General features: G+C 33.4%; 2 long non-coding RNA genes across 4 annotated transcripts; both read right to left on the bottom strand.

Moving 5' to 3' along the window:
- Positions 1–249: 249 nt before the first annotated feature.
- Positions 250–7,439, bottom strand: LOC125867902 (uncharacterized). Of its 2 annotated transcripts, XR_007446685.1 has the most exons (4): positions 6,843–7,439; positions 2,976–4,047; positions 661–1,041; positions 250–536 (listed from the first exon to the last, which is right to left on the bottom strand). It is a non-coding gene; the product is annotated as an uncharacterized LOC125867902 (long non-coding RNA). The 2 variants fall into 2 exon arrangements; XR_007446684.1 differs by lacking the exon at positions 6,843–7,439 and having other exon boundaries at positions 2,976–5,096.
- A 321-nt stretch (positions 7,440–7,760) lies between these two features.
- Positions 7,761–14,278, bottom strand: LOC125867904 (uncharacterized). 2 transcript variants are annotated; one of them, XR_007446688.1, is made up of 3 exons: positions 14,153–14,278; positions 12,121–12,250; positions 7,761–8,054 (listed from the first exon to the last, which is right to left on the bottom strand). It is a non-coding gene; the product is annotated as an uncharacterized LOC125867904 (long non-coding RNA). The 2 variants fall into 2 exon arrangements; XR_007446687.1 differs by lacking the exon at positions 14,153–14,278 and adding an exon at positions 13,268–13,826.
- Between the last annotated feature and the right edge of the window lie 2,026 nt (positions 14,279–16,304).

The raw sequence follows: 16,304 nt of genomic DNA, 5'->3' as shown, positions 1-16,304 counted from the left end.
GTATCTAATCCCATTCGCTCCCTAGCTTCCGTCTCTCAGTGTCAGTATCCTACTCCAAGTTATCTTAATTTTGAGGTTTTAAATGAATATTCTCCTCTCTATTTTCTTTGTCCCTTGATTGTTCTAGAGGAGTCCGAACTCTTTTATCTAAAATAACCATTATATCAATCGACACATTTGGATAACAAAAATATCACTCATACATTCTACAACTCAAAACTTATAACAAAAATATCAGTGATAGCTAAATCGAAGACTCACATACAACAGTAACAATTTAGCTTCAGTAGAAAGTAATGAAATTTCACTTTCAATCATAGACAAGGTCCATCTATTTACACAAAGCATGCACGGCAAAATTGATAACTTTGAGTGCCCATGCTAATGTTGCTGAAGAATTACAGTACCATGAACAAAGCGGTTCAGAAAAAAACTACGAAATCAAGTTACCTGCAGATTATTGCACCAAATCGTAACCAGCTCCTCAAACACGGCAATGAACTTTACTAGCATGTCATATTTTCTTGTCCTCTACCCTGGCAATATGTGATCTAAACTATAAAGATGATTTGAAAAATTCAATTCTTCTGTAAGAAATGATCAAACTGCACGAACAAGAGAAATGCATTGATTATTGCTATGCAACAACAAATGACTCACAGGTACAAGTTGAATTCCCAAAACTGGACACATCTAATTCATAGTAGTATCCCACAAATTCTCCCTAATTCAGAACAATTAGAATCTCAGAAGTATCAGAACAATTTCCGTGCTTATAATGGCCAACGTTTTCTGCCAAATATGCCAGAGTGTTGTGGCTCTCAACCTGCAAACACGTGGGATCAGACTGGTGGGGTGCCATAGCAGGCAATAGCAATGTTCTCACCCAAATGGCTATCAAGTGTGTCCCAGCAAATTAAAGGAGCTTGGATTCAGCTGGAAGAACTTGAGTGTCTTGTCTGAGACACGCATTGAAAAATTCTTATCGAGCTCTAGCATATGCTACATCAAGAAGTTTCGTGAAGGCATTGTCGTATGCATCTGAAATAAGAACCATGATTTTAGACTTGTGAATACACTGATATGCTAGTGTGGAATGGTCATAAGCTCTGAATATAGAGAAAGTAAGATTGAAAGCATCTTCAAACTCTAATGTAAAAAACAAGAGATTTTTCTGCAAATTTCATTGTTGGTATTGCATGATACACATTAAATGAGAGACACAACTGAAGACTGCTATCTAACATATGGGTGACACCTTCGAACATTGATGGTATAAAAGAAGCAATTATCAAATTCCTTGTTGTTGATCTCATCAAGTCAAATTGACAATGCATACCAATTGCCTCTCCTTGGGGATTTTCAGCTAACACCTTGGAAGAGTGGCATGCTTTGGACCATACTATCAAATAGTTGTTGAGAGGACTGATTCCACACGAAAGGATATCTTTCTAATATGTTAGAAAACCTGTGAGGTGTCTCGGCCACATAAGACAAGGAATCACTTGGCTGCCCAGTATCAACCCAAGCATCCACAACACTACCAAATTGAAGGGAAAAATATCTAGTATTTGCTCAAGATCAAAATGTAGATATGAGCATGTTTTCTTATGATAATTGACCAAGAGGAAGCTTCTCACCGGAGAGTTCAAATTTGTTGTGTTGTCCAGTGACACGGGGCGGAGAAGAAGAGTTGAAATTGGTGAATTAAGCATGAGAAATGGTTAATAGAATTTGAGTATACCCCCATTTGTAGACAGACACATGGACATTTAACTGGATATTCCCTAAGATTGGGGCAAAATCCTCTAGAACAAACTCTTGGTCAACACTCTTTTGTTAATCATAAGCATTATTCATTTTGGGTTGGGGTTGAGTTTATGGGACTCAATTCTCTAGTAACTAAACTGTTTTTTTATGTGCTAAAACTTGGTTTTATTTATATGGTGTTGGGTTAGTCTTTGGACATTACACAAATGATAACAAACATGAAATACTCAATTCTATTCCAATTCACTTTACGTTTAAATTTTGAATTCCTCTAAAACTTATAACTAGTTGTGGGATCTGGTATTTCCATGATGGTGGAGAGGGAGAAAAGAATATTATTTACTTATTTTTTTAACAAGCCTTTGAAGACATAAATCTCAAACAATTTTGATCATTTGTTTCCATAAATGCAAAGGCAGTGGAAGAAATGGATGTTAAGAATGAACCATCTGGCATGTGATGCTTCAAAAGCCTTTTCCAATCCAATTCATGAAATCCTTCTACTGTAAACAATAATGTTGTTAGGAATTCTGTAAAAACAAAATGTGTTATTTATCATTTAATTTCTTAACCATTGTTATTAAACTAGAAGGAACATACGGGCCCAACATTGTCAAATTTGTGGTGTGAAACTGAAAATCATATCGAACCATATCAAAATGCTCGAGGCTTCTGGGTATTAGAGCATCACAAATACATTAGTTAGTAGTTTAATCGCTATTAGTGTTTCAATAATCCTTGCTTATTTGAGATGTTCCATTACTATATCAGGCATCATTATTTATTTAGATTACTTTAGTTTAGTTCTTTTAGGAGTCTTATTATTTCTCTATAAGTCTATTTAATATATTTCTTGCATTCATTAATAAAGTATCATATTCCGGAAAATATTCAGTCTTTACACTTAGGTCACTATTATATTATTATTATTATTATTATTATTACACTAAATAGCAGTTTCTATCTGTGAGTGCACTATGTCATTCAAAATGAAAACAGCTAGCTATAGGCTAAAGAAACACTCCTAACAAATCAAAACAATTGAGCATTCTAATTACATGTGAAAAATATCTTTTGTGCACATCATTTTGCTTAATAAGATACTATATCTCCACGATGTGCAAAAGATACAAGTACACCCACGGCTTGTTAGTCAACCTTGGCTATTCCAAAAAAAAACATAGCAAGGAGGTATTTTGAGGTACCTTCAAAAAGCTAGTAAAAGCCAATCAGCTGTTAGAGGGCAGCAAAAATGAAATTAGGGAGCTTTAAAACAAAAGATGCATCTGTCTTACTCAAGGAAAAAAATTGACAGAGAGAATGTGCAAATTTGTAGATAACTTCAGATAAATGAAATAGTTGACAACTTCAAACGAATGAAATATCAGAAATTAGTAGAAATTGTGTCAGCATCTCAACTGTTTGGTTTGTTATGAAGTGATCAAGTAAACTAAAAGTGTCAATTTTTTTTTGTAGATAACAATAACCAATCGTCCATGTACGAATCAAATATTATAGATATAGGCTATAATACTCATAGAATTTGATTACTCTTATTAGATTTTCTCCCCGCTCTTCACATATACCAGTTAACCATTGCTATGTTCAACTAAAATAGTGAGCAAGATGCAAAACAACAAAAAACATACCATGGTTCTTGGCCATCACCATTTGGTACCCATTAATTATCATAGCAGATGTACCATTTCAAACTTGTGAAATGTTTTTAGTGAAAGATAAATATACCCATACAACTCAGGTTCTTCTATTACTTGCATTAAAGTACCAGAAGGTAGAGGAAAGATCTATCTGAAGTTTTACTACCTTCAAAGCTTCTTATGTTTCTCTCCTCTTCTTTCTCAAATAGGCTATCTTGTCTAAGCATAATCTTTATTCAAACTTTGCAGCTCGACATATACATTTTGCTTATGATTTTTTCGATAGTGCTGACCCTTCTATGAAAGGTGTACACACACACATGTAAAACATAATTTTTTTAAAGATAAAAACCTTATGGTGTTCACTTGTATATCTATATAAAAACAGACAATTTTAGCATACATCATACTAACCTTGTATGAAAATTGAGGAAGAGTCTCGCATCTAGAGCACTCTTTCTTGTGACATTGTTGTACCAACTGGGCTAAAAGATCAAGATTTTCAGAAAGACCATGTCTCACCATACAAACAACCTTCTTTATTATTTTTGTATAAAATGTTTCTTTTCTTACTTTAGAAGACCTGGCTTTCTGATTTTCTAATAGCTAATATCTGAACCTGGATCATAAAGCGGTCATCACAAAATCACAAGACAATCAAACACCAGAAGAAAATAAACATAAGAGAAATTATTTGTAAGTTCATGAATAATGTCGTAATGTAATAGCTCTTCAGAATAATACGGCAGTGTAATAGCATTTCACTTCCCAAATTTTAAATCATACCTATCAATTGGCAACTCCAAAATTGCAAAAAGAAAGATAGTAAAAGTAAAATAAAGAGCAAAACATGTACAAAAATACACTTCCAATGATTATTTTGGAACAACGAGGAAAGACCATATACAATTAGTTAACCAAAAAAATGAAGCTTTAGCTGTTTAAAATTTTAGACAGTAAAAAAGACAGCAGATATTGGAAGCAGAGGGGAAAAGTTCACATACAACATCCTATTACTTAGTAGGAACTTACGGCCTTTAAGCAAAGTCCAACTATTACTTACCTTATTTAATTTGTCATTTTATTATTATTATTATTTAGTATCATTATAACTGCTTTGACTAAATAAGGATTTTAATAATATGTCTTTAGTCCAAAGTGGGGGAAGAAGAGAAGCAGACATAATAGACATATCTGTTGTTATTCTCCAAATTAGCAAGAAAATCCCAAGAGTAATTCTGAGAATCCTCAATTACATTCTAAAAATATGAGTATTAGACAACGTTAAGCTCAAGATTACACACTGAGAAGGGAAAAAAGCAATTGAAAAAACTGCCCAACGAAAAGATTCTGAATACTCATATCTCATGAGTAGGTTGTTAAGGGGAGATTTCATCAAACACCTTGGTTGTGTAAAGTTCTTCCTTCAGATTCAGATCTCATAAAAGCATTTGAACACACGTTCAAAATGCAAGTATAAAGTCTACCAATAAAACATGAAGAGGAAAATTCAATATGAATAAATCTTATCCAGAAACGTCAAAATAAAATGAAAAATGTATAAAGCCTAGAGAACTTAAGAAGTAAAATATGGCTCCCAAGATGAAATCGAGCAAAATCAAAGGTCGGTAATCCCTCTCAAGTAGAGACTCTTCTTAGGGACCACATTCTCCATCAACTTTTTGAACAAGCGTAAGCAATTTCTTGTTCTTTTGGATCAACAAAAGGCAGATAAATCACAGACCTTTTTATGAAGAAGATATTTAAATATCTTATAACCAGAAAAAGCAATACACATGACTGAAAAAGTCACATTAGTTGAAAATCGAGAAAACAAGATCAACCTTTCTTACAAGGTTGTTGTAGTTCTCCCAGCTATTGCTAAGAAAAGCAGATTTTGCACCTCACAGGCCAGCTTTGTGCAACCTGTTGGTGGATGGTCATGAGGACTATGCTACTACTTTTAGAAACATCTTTCCCTTTTCAACAATGTTAAAAGCACTTGATATTGAAGATCACATATAAGTTTGTCAAGAAACAACAGAGATGGCTTATGAATTATGTTAATCCCAATTGAGACTCTCCATATTCTCCCCAGAACACTCCCTTTCCTCTTTTATCTCCTATATATTGCGTTGGACAAGCATAGAAATATACATTTTGCATTATCAAGTTAAGGAAAAAAATAAACGTAATAACTTCGAAACTAATGTTATAACCGTTACAACTATATAACTTACCTCCTTTAGTTGATAGTAGGACTTTTTTGGGGTACGGGGACGAAAAATAAAGAAAATAGTGGAAAATTACAGAAATAGTATTTTTAGTCAGAGTATTTTGTTATCACCTGTTTCTCCAGGTGATGGTTATTAAAAAAAAGTGTCGAACACATGCTATTACTTCAATCGATTATTCTCACTTTAAGTGTTGTTGTGTCATTCTTCTATGGTCTTATCATAACAGACAGTAATATAGATGTAAGCTTTATTTTCCAGGATCATTGTAGATTCCAAATATATTGGGATTCATATTAGGTGTACTCCAAATGACGCTCTCCATAATATACACCACATCAAATACTGAAAAACACACAAAACTCATTATTGTAATTTTTGGTTTCCATTTAACAGCGGTAAGAAACTGATATACAACAGGATTATGTTGCTGTCGAGATAGAGGCACAAAAAAAGTTATTATCCCACTCATCCAAATCAATATTGAATTTCATATGTGACAACAAATAGGAAAAATATTCTATCACCAAAAGTTGAAAAAAAGAATGTATGCGTATCCAACCACCAACTAACAAATCCACCTTTGCCAAATTAATAAGAAATTAAAAAAAGAAGAAGCAGAAACTCTTGTTTAGTAAACACAGAATTGTCAGTGTCTTCTCTATCATAATAAGACTATAAAAATGAAGTTGTCAAAAAAAAAAAGATGAATATCAAACCCAATCAAATCTAAATATGTACAAAAATCAACTAATCCCATATGGTTAAGGAAAACACGTGTTTGAAATAACTCGAAAGGAAATGACACATAATCACTCATTAGTAAGCACAACAACAACAACCCTACACAACAATATAATCAATTATTGTCACAAGTACCAGAATTTTCAAGAGATGGTTGTAGATACCAGACAATGTGAAAATATAGTGCAATGTCGGTAATGTAAGGTACATCAATCAAATTACAAGGTCTCTCTTTAATAAGATTTCCACCATTCACATAGCTAAAGGCATTGATTTTGCAATTTGATTGCTTGGTCATCATTTCAGCGACAATTTCATCGCAACAAATCAAAAAAATTGCAAAAATATAATAGAGGGGACATGTATTTTGATAAATTTAGCTACAATGAAATGGTATCAATTACAAGTGACTTTGAAAAAAAATGGGTGGACTGACCTCTTCCAACTGTCTACTTTGATGAACTAAGCATCCAATTCAAATAGCTAATTTGAGAACTTGCAAACATGTGCACTTCTAGTCTTCTCTACAAGAATTCATAGACAATTTGGCAGGTGACATCAACAAACCTGAAAACCCAAGCAACAAGTTTTTTTTGCAAAGATTTGAGCTTTTAGCCATTTGCCTTCATGGATCGCATCACAAAAGTGAAGAAGAACGTTCTTTTCTATATTATAGAAGTGAATTCAGTTACAAAAAGTTGTATCCTCCGCAGCATTGCAAGTATCTTAGGATTAAGTAGAATGAGTTGCAAACTTAAAGAGCAGATTGTAAGATAAAAAAGTGGGGAAAAGACACTAAATGGGATGTTGTGCAACTCAGGCATAATGTATATATCTAGCAGGAGATTATCTGAAAGACTAAAAAACTAAAATTAAAGCAAAAAGGCACAAATATTCAAAGAATTCAGAAGTAATGGGTATAATACCAGTGAAGAAAGGCAAAAAATTCTGGGCACCATCATGCATGAGAGCATATGTCTTTTGTGGTATAACAAATCCACAATTTCTTCAATTCAAACCTTCAGCATCTCAAATAATGAGCAAAGCTTAATATTCTCTGATAACAAATGAAAACGAACTCCCAAAATCTCAATATAACAGGCTCCATCTTGAAATTTAGAATCATGATCAAATGAAACTAGCAGAGTTCCCTATTGAATTTTATTTAGTCCCTTCAATTTGAGGCATCTAAAGGTAGAACATGCAAGTCACAACAAACTAATAGGGAAAATAATTGTTTTAGTCCCTGTGTTATTGCCTTATTTTGGTTTTGATCCCTATGATATCTTACTTCCCAGGTTTAACCTTTAATTAATTATAATCAATTATTTTATTCCTTCTACTAACGGTGATAACCAATACAAACAGATTTGTTAGTTCTGTCAAGGGCAATTATGGCACTTCACAATAAGAAACACTTTTATACGGAAAGCAAAACCTAAACATATGAAGAAGTTCACAAATCGTTCCATAACAACTTTTCTCATACACAATCATATTCAGCCCTCCTCCCTTCTTCCATTAGGATGTCAATCCTCTAATACAATGATGACAGTGACATACTATTTGTTGATTGATGAGCAATTATTCTCTTTAGTTGCATCCCCTCTTATGTGAGAACACAATTTAGCAACTCCTCTTGTTACACCTACAATAATTCAGTGCACTTGTTGAAGAGAAACAAAATCATTTAGTTAGACAATGAAACTCCATTATAAGAGTGGGCTACAATTCACACCAACGTGTAAGTATTTGATCAATTTATTAATTAGCATAATCTTCACTGTTAATTGATAAAAAGAAATAAAAACCTTAGATTACATGGCAATCTTCAAGTAAATTTAGTTATAAGATTACTAATGCAACAATATAATTTTGTTGGATTCTATATAATCAATCATTTTTTAAAATATATTCTAGATTATATTATGAATATATTGTTATTGTCATTAGCATGTTGGGTCTAATTTTATGCTTGTATTGGTTTTCTGTAAACACAATACAGTGATGATTCTACTTGTATTGGTTTTCTGTTGGATTTGTATCATTTACATTTTTTGTTAGAGCTATTTATTATAATAACTCTAATATATTCTACTTTTTTTTCCACACAACAGACGAAGGTGAAGATTCAAATATGTACACTATCAAACTACATTATAAGGGTTGGTGGGTTTTTGAGCCAGTGATGAACTTGTTGATGGACAAATCGCTTATTATGATTATTGCAAGGGAGATGAAAATTCCATCATTCAAAGGAGAAGGTGTATGAAAAGGCTGAAAGTTAATGATAGGAAAGTGAAATTTTGGTTCAAGTCTGGACCTTATTATGAGACAAATATAAGGCATTTATCAACTGATTTAGATATATATAACCTCGTCAATGAAATGCCTGACAGTAGAGAGGTGGAAATATTTGTCGAGCACACAGATAAGGACCAATGGAACTATGACGTGGTTGATTCAGAGGGGAGCCCATTACAGGACGAAGAAGGTTTGATAGATGTGAATATAATAGAGAAAAGTGATGAGAGTGATGCCACAAGTGAAGAATGTGAGTCATTTCATGATTCTAATTATTCAATGGAGGAAGATGATGTGATTTTTGATAAAACCATCGACTCTACTGTAGAATGGGTTGGTTTCAATGGGAAAAATAAAGATAACCAAGATAAAGGAAAAATTATAGAGCTTGGAGTTGCCTCAAACATGTTGGCTATGTTTCCTAACTACACTCAAGAAGATGATTGTGCTACATCAGATGAGGAGTTAATGAGTTTACATGGAGATTCAGATGATGAAAATCTTAAAAGATCCATTGTTTTTAATCCAACTAGGGATTTGGAGGATCCAAAATTTAAGTTTGCGCTTAATATGATTTTCAGTAATAGCAAAGAATTCAAGTGGGCGGTTGAGGTACAAGCTGTGTTACAAAAAAAAGACATCAAGTTCAAAAAGAATGAAAGTACAAGATCGAGGGCAACTTGTAAGGTGTCAAATTGCAAACGGTTCATATTTGCATCAAAAGCTAATCAAGATGAACCTTTCAAGATCAAGACAATAGGCCCTGACCATTCTTGTGGCAATTAAAGAGATAACAAGACTATCGACTCTGGTTTTTTAGCTAAGAAGTACGTAGAAGAATTTAGAATTAATCCAAGTTGGGGAGTAAGAGAATTTCAAACTCATGTGATGAGGGCTCATAATTGTACCTTTACTCGGAAACAAGCTTATATGGCAAAGAAGAAGGCATTAGATCTAATAACAGGAACTAAAGAAGAGCAGTTTGATATGTTATGGAATTATTGTGCTGAGCTAAGGAGGAGTAATCCAGAGACTACATTTATCTTGAAGTTGGATGAAAGTCCAGAAACAATGGTCAATAGCAGAAAAAGATTTTTAAGACTCTATATATGTTATGCAGCTTGAAAACAGGGATTTTTAGCTGGATGTCGACCCATAATAGGGGTTGCTGGATGTCATTTGAAAGGGCACCAAAAAGGGAGTCAGTTATTGACAGCAGTAGGCATTGATGGAAACGACAACATATATCCTATTGCATTGGCAGTAGTGGAAGGTGAACTGAAGGAAACATGGAGTTGGTTTCTTACACTTTTTGATTAAGACTTAGGAATCTCACAAAATCCTTTGCATGGACTTTCATTTCTGATAAGCAAAAAGGTCTAATGCCAGCATTTGATGAGATAATGCCAGATGTTGCGCATAGATTTTGTGCGAGGCATCTACACAATAATTTCAAATCTGAAGGTTTTGGAGGACAAACAATGAAAGATATCCTATGGAAAGCTTCCAGGGCAACTACAGAACCTGAATTCTCCAAGCATATGGAAGAGATGGCAAAATTAGATTCAAAGGCCCCTGAATGGTTTATTAATAAACCTCCCATTCACTGGTCAAGGGCTTTTTTTTCTTCTTTTCCAAAATGTGATGTTTTATTAAACAACTTGTGTGAGTCATTCAACAGTGTACTTCTACATGCAAGAGATAAGTATATTTGGACAATGCTTGAATTAATTAGGATCTATATGATGTCGAGACTTCAAAAGAACAGAGACAGAATGATAAAGTATTGCCAACAAATCTGCCAGAAAATCATGTTAAAGCTAGAGAAAAATAAGGCTAAAGCTGCTGAATGTATTGCCATTAAATCTGACCAATTCCACTATCAAATTGAGGATATCTCTCTTAGACTATTCTCTGTCGATCTTAAGGAGAAAACCCGTTCTTGTAGGAGATGGGATTTAACAGGAATTCCTTGTAGTCATGCTGTTGCAGCTATATGGGTTAAGAAGGATGAGCCCGATATATATGTTCATGAATGCTACACAGTTGAGCAGTATATGAAAAGTTATAGTCCATCCATCTTGCCAATTGCTAGCACTGAGCAATGGCCTAAGACAGGGATTGAACCACCTCTGCCACCCATATACAAAGCACAACCAGGCAGACCAAGTAAGCTAAGGAAGAGAGGAATTGATGAGATAACTCAAAAAGAATCATATTCGAGAAAGCATACCTTGTTAAAAACATCAAGAAAAGGCAGAAAAAAGAAGAGTGGATCATGTGGAAAATTAGGGCACAATAGCAAAAAGTGCCCTATTCTTACGGGAAGTAACCACTCTGAAGTTCAACAACAACCAGTCCATAAACAAGTCGAAAAAGAAGTCCCTTCTACACTTAGTAATGCAGCAATAGAAGTAAGTAATCAAATAAGTTGATTCACTTCACAAGGATAATAACATTAAACATATTTACTTATTGTAGGTTTTAAACACCATTATTGAGAGTGTGATATCAATGCAGCCCAGCTCCTCATTTGTTACTGAACAAATTGTAATTACCTTTTCTTGTTCTCGACTTATTTTGTTTGTATCAAATCTTACGAGCTGACTTGTTTTCTTTGTATATTGTAGGTCAATCAACTTAACAAACAACCAAGGGTATCACAAGATCAATTGAGGAGTTCTGCATTCGTTTTAGAAGAAACCGGTGACCATTCTACAGAAGGTACAAGGCCACTTTTCATCGAGAGAATGGGAAAACAATATGTCCCACCATCAAGATTACAAGAAGCACTTTCTCAAAGTAGCAAGAGAGTGGGAAGTAACCCACGAGCCAAAAAGAAAAATGTTCCTTGAACAAAGAAGTTACAGAAAATTGATGACAATACGTACTTGAGTTTAGAGCTAGTTCTTTCTCTGTGACTTTAAAGTTAATCATACTCATGGATGATTGAGTTTTTCCTTTTTAAACTCTATGCAACTTAAATATTTATCTTTACATTGTCAGTCTTCATAACAGTTCCCAAATAAGTTGCAGGCTAGGAAAAAGTTTGGATATCACGAGAACCAAATCTCCAAAACACAAGAGAATCAATTCATTTAATTCTCATGAGAATTTGAAGTTACTAATTTAGAAACTTTGGATCAGCTTTAAGTTCAAAAATAATTAGTTTACTAAGTTGCTTTAGCCTATCAATTTAATTTCAAAGAGCAGCAAAATCATATAATTTTATGTCTAATTAGAACTTTATTTCCTTGATATAAATCTCAGTTAACAATTCAAAAAACTAAGTGCATTTCACAGGTTATCTCAATTGATTCTCAACGTATACCTAAATTGAATACTCACTACCAAATTAGAATAGTATCTGAGATGCTGAAAAAAATTAAGAGAAGAGAGAGGATTAATACCACTAATACAAAGCGTCCTTCAATTACGAGAGCAGGCTTGTGGAGATCTCTATAAAATGTTATGTAGAGATGTAACCACCTTATCTCTGTTGCAATTCTCTCTAAAAGTAATTACAAACACTCACCAAACCTGAAAACAACAACACAATTAGCTTGAAATAGTCATCGCCTAATCCAGGATATGATCAGAGGAAAAAAGCAAGTGAAAGATGTATAATAAAAAAGTAGACATATAGTTATCGTGTGCATTGATAATCAACTCACAAACCGCTCCTTTGGTTTCCCTCAAGAGGTCCAAAATAGGATCAGTAATGCTATTGTTCAAGATTACCTTAATCCCTCATACTTCATCACGTGGTCCTTTAACCCCAATGGTATCTTCTCAACCTAATCAGCCTATACAATCATCCTACACAACTTTAGGGAAGGCAACAAAGTGGCTCACATACTAGCGATGGAAGGATCTAAAAGAGCCACACTAAATGAAGTAAAGTTTTTGCAGCTCTCTCCAACGTGGACTGAAGAAGCCCTATTACAAGATAAAGAAGGAGGAGTTATTAGTAGAAAGTCTAATCTAGCAGTTTGTAATTACCTAGCCAAACTGGGCAATCTTAGTATCTTAAGGACAAATGTACTAACTAGTAGTTTTTTAGCTAATGTAGAAGTTAATAGAGATGCTATTACTATAGGACATCCAGTTCCTGGATTAGTCCCTAACCATAATGTAAGGGCTACCTAATTATGTTTAAATAAAGATCCCTTTTGAACAAAAAAAAAATCAACTCATAAACTTGTCGCTTAACATTTGTTGTATCACGCATCTTCATGATAATTTACTTGATCTTGGGTATTGAAATACAGAGGCGAGAAAAAGAGGGAAAACAAATGGCCGGTCTATCAGCAATAACATACATATAATGAACCAAATTCTTAACAAAATTCCATGAGGCATTCCTTACGCTAAAACGGTGAACACCAATATTGCCAACAAAATTAAGCCCAACATGATCAGATACTTGAATATAATGTTAGGAAGAAGCAACCAAAAAAGTTATGTCAATCAAGAATAAGAACCAAAATTGCACTTCATGTGACATTGATACAATCCATAACAAGAAACCCAACAATTGATTAAGTTGACGTTTACCTTCATCACATCATTTGGGAATATATACTCAAACAATAGGTGCATGTTAACTGGATTAACCCCATTTCAACTAAGCTTTTGGTGAAGATGCAGCCTTCCATGACGAAGTACAATCATGTCTCTCTAGTATGGAGGGAAGGGGCACGATCTCTTTCAAGACTTACTCTCCAAAAGAAGGCTCAGTGTACAGGATAGTGATTCCGTCCATGTCCATTTCAATGTAGTATGAGAGAGTATTCTTAGGGGCGCACCGATAATTGAAAAATAAAATAAAATACGAAAGAATTCTAAACGACTCTATCGGCCATATCATTTATCAAGGCTAACACAACTTTCATTTGATACCATTTTTGCATATAAGATTCGGGAAGCTTGTAATAGCAAAGAACATGTTTGGGTGTGTTACCCAAGGGCCTATCGACTCCAAGTGAGTTCATCTCTGCATCTCATCACTTTAATGAGTTGGTATTACTACACATTTTCACAATAAACATATTCTTGGATGTACCTTCATATTTCACTGCCAATAACAATTTAGTTTTTTTAAGGCCCACCTTTCTCTCGATATGCCAAGTCTCATTTTGCTCTTAATTACATGAGTAACTAAGGAGAAACATAGTATAGGTTGAGGTTTATGACTAGCTATGTATACAGCATACAGGTCTTGGTCAACTAACATGATTGTAGGAGATTCTAATTGACATTTTTGAAGAGACAAAAGAGCAATTTAAGTTGTCACTTGTTTAACTTCTTTCAGCTCCAACAACAATTCAAAATTATAAAGAAGACTATGATTAATTCATAGATTTCACAATTCATATTGCAGAAAATGATTAATTCTAAAGTTGAAAAGCCAATCCTAATTGTTACTGCAATTTTACCCACCTTAATCTTGAATGAAAGAAAGTATACCTCTGGCTCGAATGAAAAAATGGAGAAGAAAAATCAAAATTTGAGCAAAACTCACTCCTCTATGATTTTTCTCTTGAAATTTCATCGATTGAATTTTCTCATTTGAAGACAAGTTAAAAATCTACAAAGAGATGGAGTGAGTTTAACTTCTACAATGCAACACTTTTACTTTGACAGAACAATTTCTTCTGAAATGTGTTTGTCACGTGAATCCGAATTTCTTTTTTTACTACTATTAGTTATCACCATGAGTAGAAGGACTAAAATAATTGATTATAATTAATTAAAGGTTAAACCTTGGAAGTAAGATATCATAGAAATCAAAAACAAAAATAAGGCGGACTAAAACAATTATTTTCCCAAACTAATAAGAAATCAGAAAATCTCCAAAATTTTGGATTCAAAATTTCCAACAGAAACTACATTCGTACAGATGAAAATCAGGAAATACAGAGACGAGAAAAATAAGACAACAAAAATCTTTCAAAAGAAAAAATCAAAATGTTTACATTTACCTTTAGATGTAGAAAGAGAGTGAATTGGAAGAGACATGAGATAGAATTGGAGAGCAGTAATTGTGAAGTCAATTGATCTCACTTTACATTCACACGTGGAGACTATGGGTGTGTTTGGTATGAAGGAAAATGTTTTTCTGTAGATTTTTCACTTATTTTCTGATGTTTGATTGGTGTTTCGCAAAAAATTTTTTTAGTGTTTGATTTATGAATGAAAAATATTTTGAGAAAATATCTTTTATTTTTACTAGAGAGCTAAAATAATTTTTGAAATTGAAATTGAAAATATTTTTAAAAATTAATTTTTTTTTGGGGGAGGGGGGTTGCAGGGGGGCTGGTGCACGGGGGATAGGGATGAGATGGGGTAAAAAAATAAAAATTAAATATTTTTTAAAAATAAACTTAATATTTTTCGGAAAGGGGTCGCGGGTAATGGTGGGGTGGGTGAAAAAAAAATTGTAATTGAAAATATTTTTAAAAAATAAACTTAAATTTTTTTTTTGGGGGGTGGCTGGTGGGGTGAGGGGGATGTGGGGCTAGTGGAGGGAGGGGGGTCGAGGGTAGGGGTGGGGTGGGGTGAAAAATAAAAAATTGAAATTGGAAACATTTTTTAAAAACAAACTTAATTGATTTTTTGAGGGGTGGGGTAAAAAAAATAAAAAATTGAAGTTGAAAATGTTTTTTAAAAACAAACTTAAAATTCTTTTAAAAACAAACTATAAACTATTTTTTTTGGGGGGGGGGGGGTAGGGGGCTGGCAGGGGAGGGTAGTAGGGGATGAGGGGAGGGTAAAAAAAAATTGAAGTTGAAAATATTTTCTTAAAAATAAGCTTTAAATTTATTTTTCAAACAAAAATAATTGTAATTTGAAGTTGGAGGAGAGTTTTGGAAAATGTTTTCCTTAATTTTTGAAGGAAAGTCATTTTCCTTAAATTTGAGGAAAATGAGTTGATTTGGAAAATATTTAACCCAACCAAATATGGAAAAATTGAAAAAAAAAATTTGAAAAATATTTTCCTTCATACCAAACACAGCCTAAGAGTCCTTCCAGGATTTTATGGCCAATCAAAGTGGGCCAACAATATTGTACATATTTGACTGCTTTTGGTACAACATTGGGATGCAGTGTTCGTCCTTGGTGTTGTTGCCTTATACAATAGAGAATATTGTTAATTTTATTAACTTGTTAATTCATAACATGATCGTTACCATTCCTGATTATCATCGTCATTATTATGAAAATAACAAACAACAATCATCATCAATCATCATCATTACATATCACCAACCATTATCATATTTGTTAACATCATTAACTGTCACTATCATCGCCCATAACTATCAATGGTCGTCCATCATACTTTCATTCTTGTCTATTGTTTTTTTCCCCTTTATTTATGTTATCTATTACTTTATTATATCCTTTTAATATATTTTTTCCCCTTTATTTATGTTTTTTTTCATTGAGGATGGAGATTTTTTTTTTATTTTTTTTGTGGTTGTAGATGGAAAGCTCTTCAACATTTATCAATGGAGGTTTTGGAGAAGATGAGAAGTGGGTCTTTTAATAAAGAAGAAAATTTAAATTGTCAGTGCCACGTAACATTTTT

Source organism: Solanum stenotomum, chromosome 6 (assembly GCF_019186545.1).
Source record: "Solanum stenotomum isolate F172 chromosome 6, ASM1918654v1, whole genome shotgun sequence".
In the NCBI taxonomy this organism is placed as follows: domain Eukaryota; kingdom Viridiplantae; phylum Streptophyta; class Magnoliopsida; order Solanales; family Solanaceae; genus Solanum; species Solanum stenotomum.
Note: the sequence above shows the minus strand (reverse complement) of the source record. Positions and strands in the feature narration are given on the sequence as shown.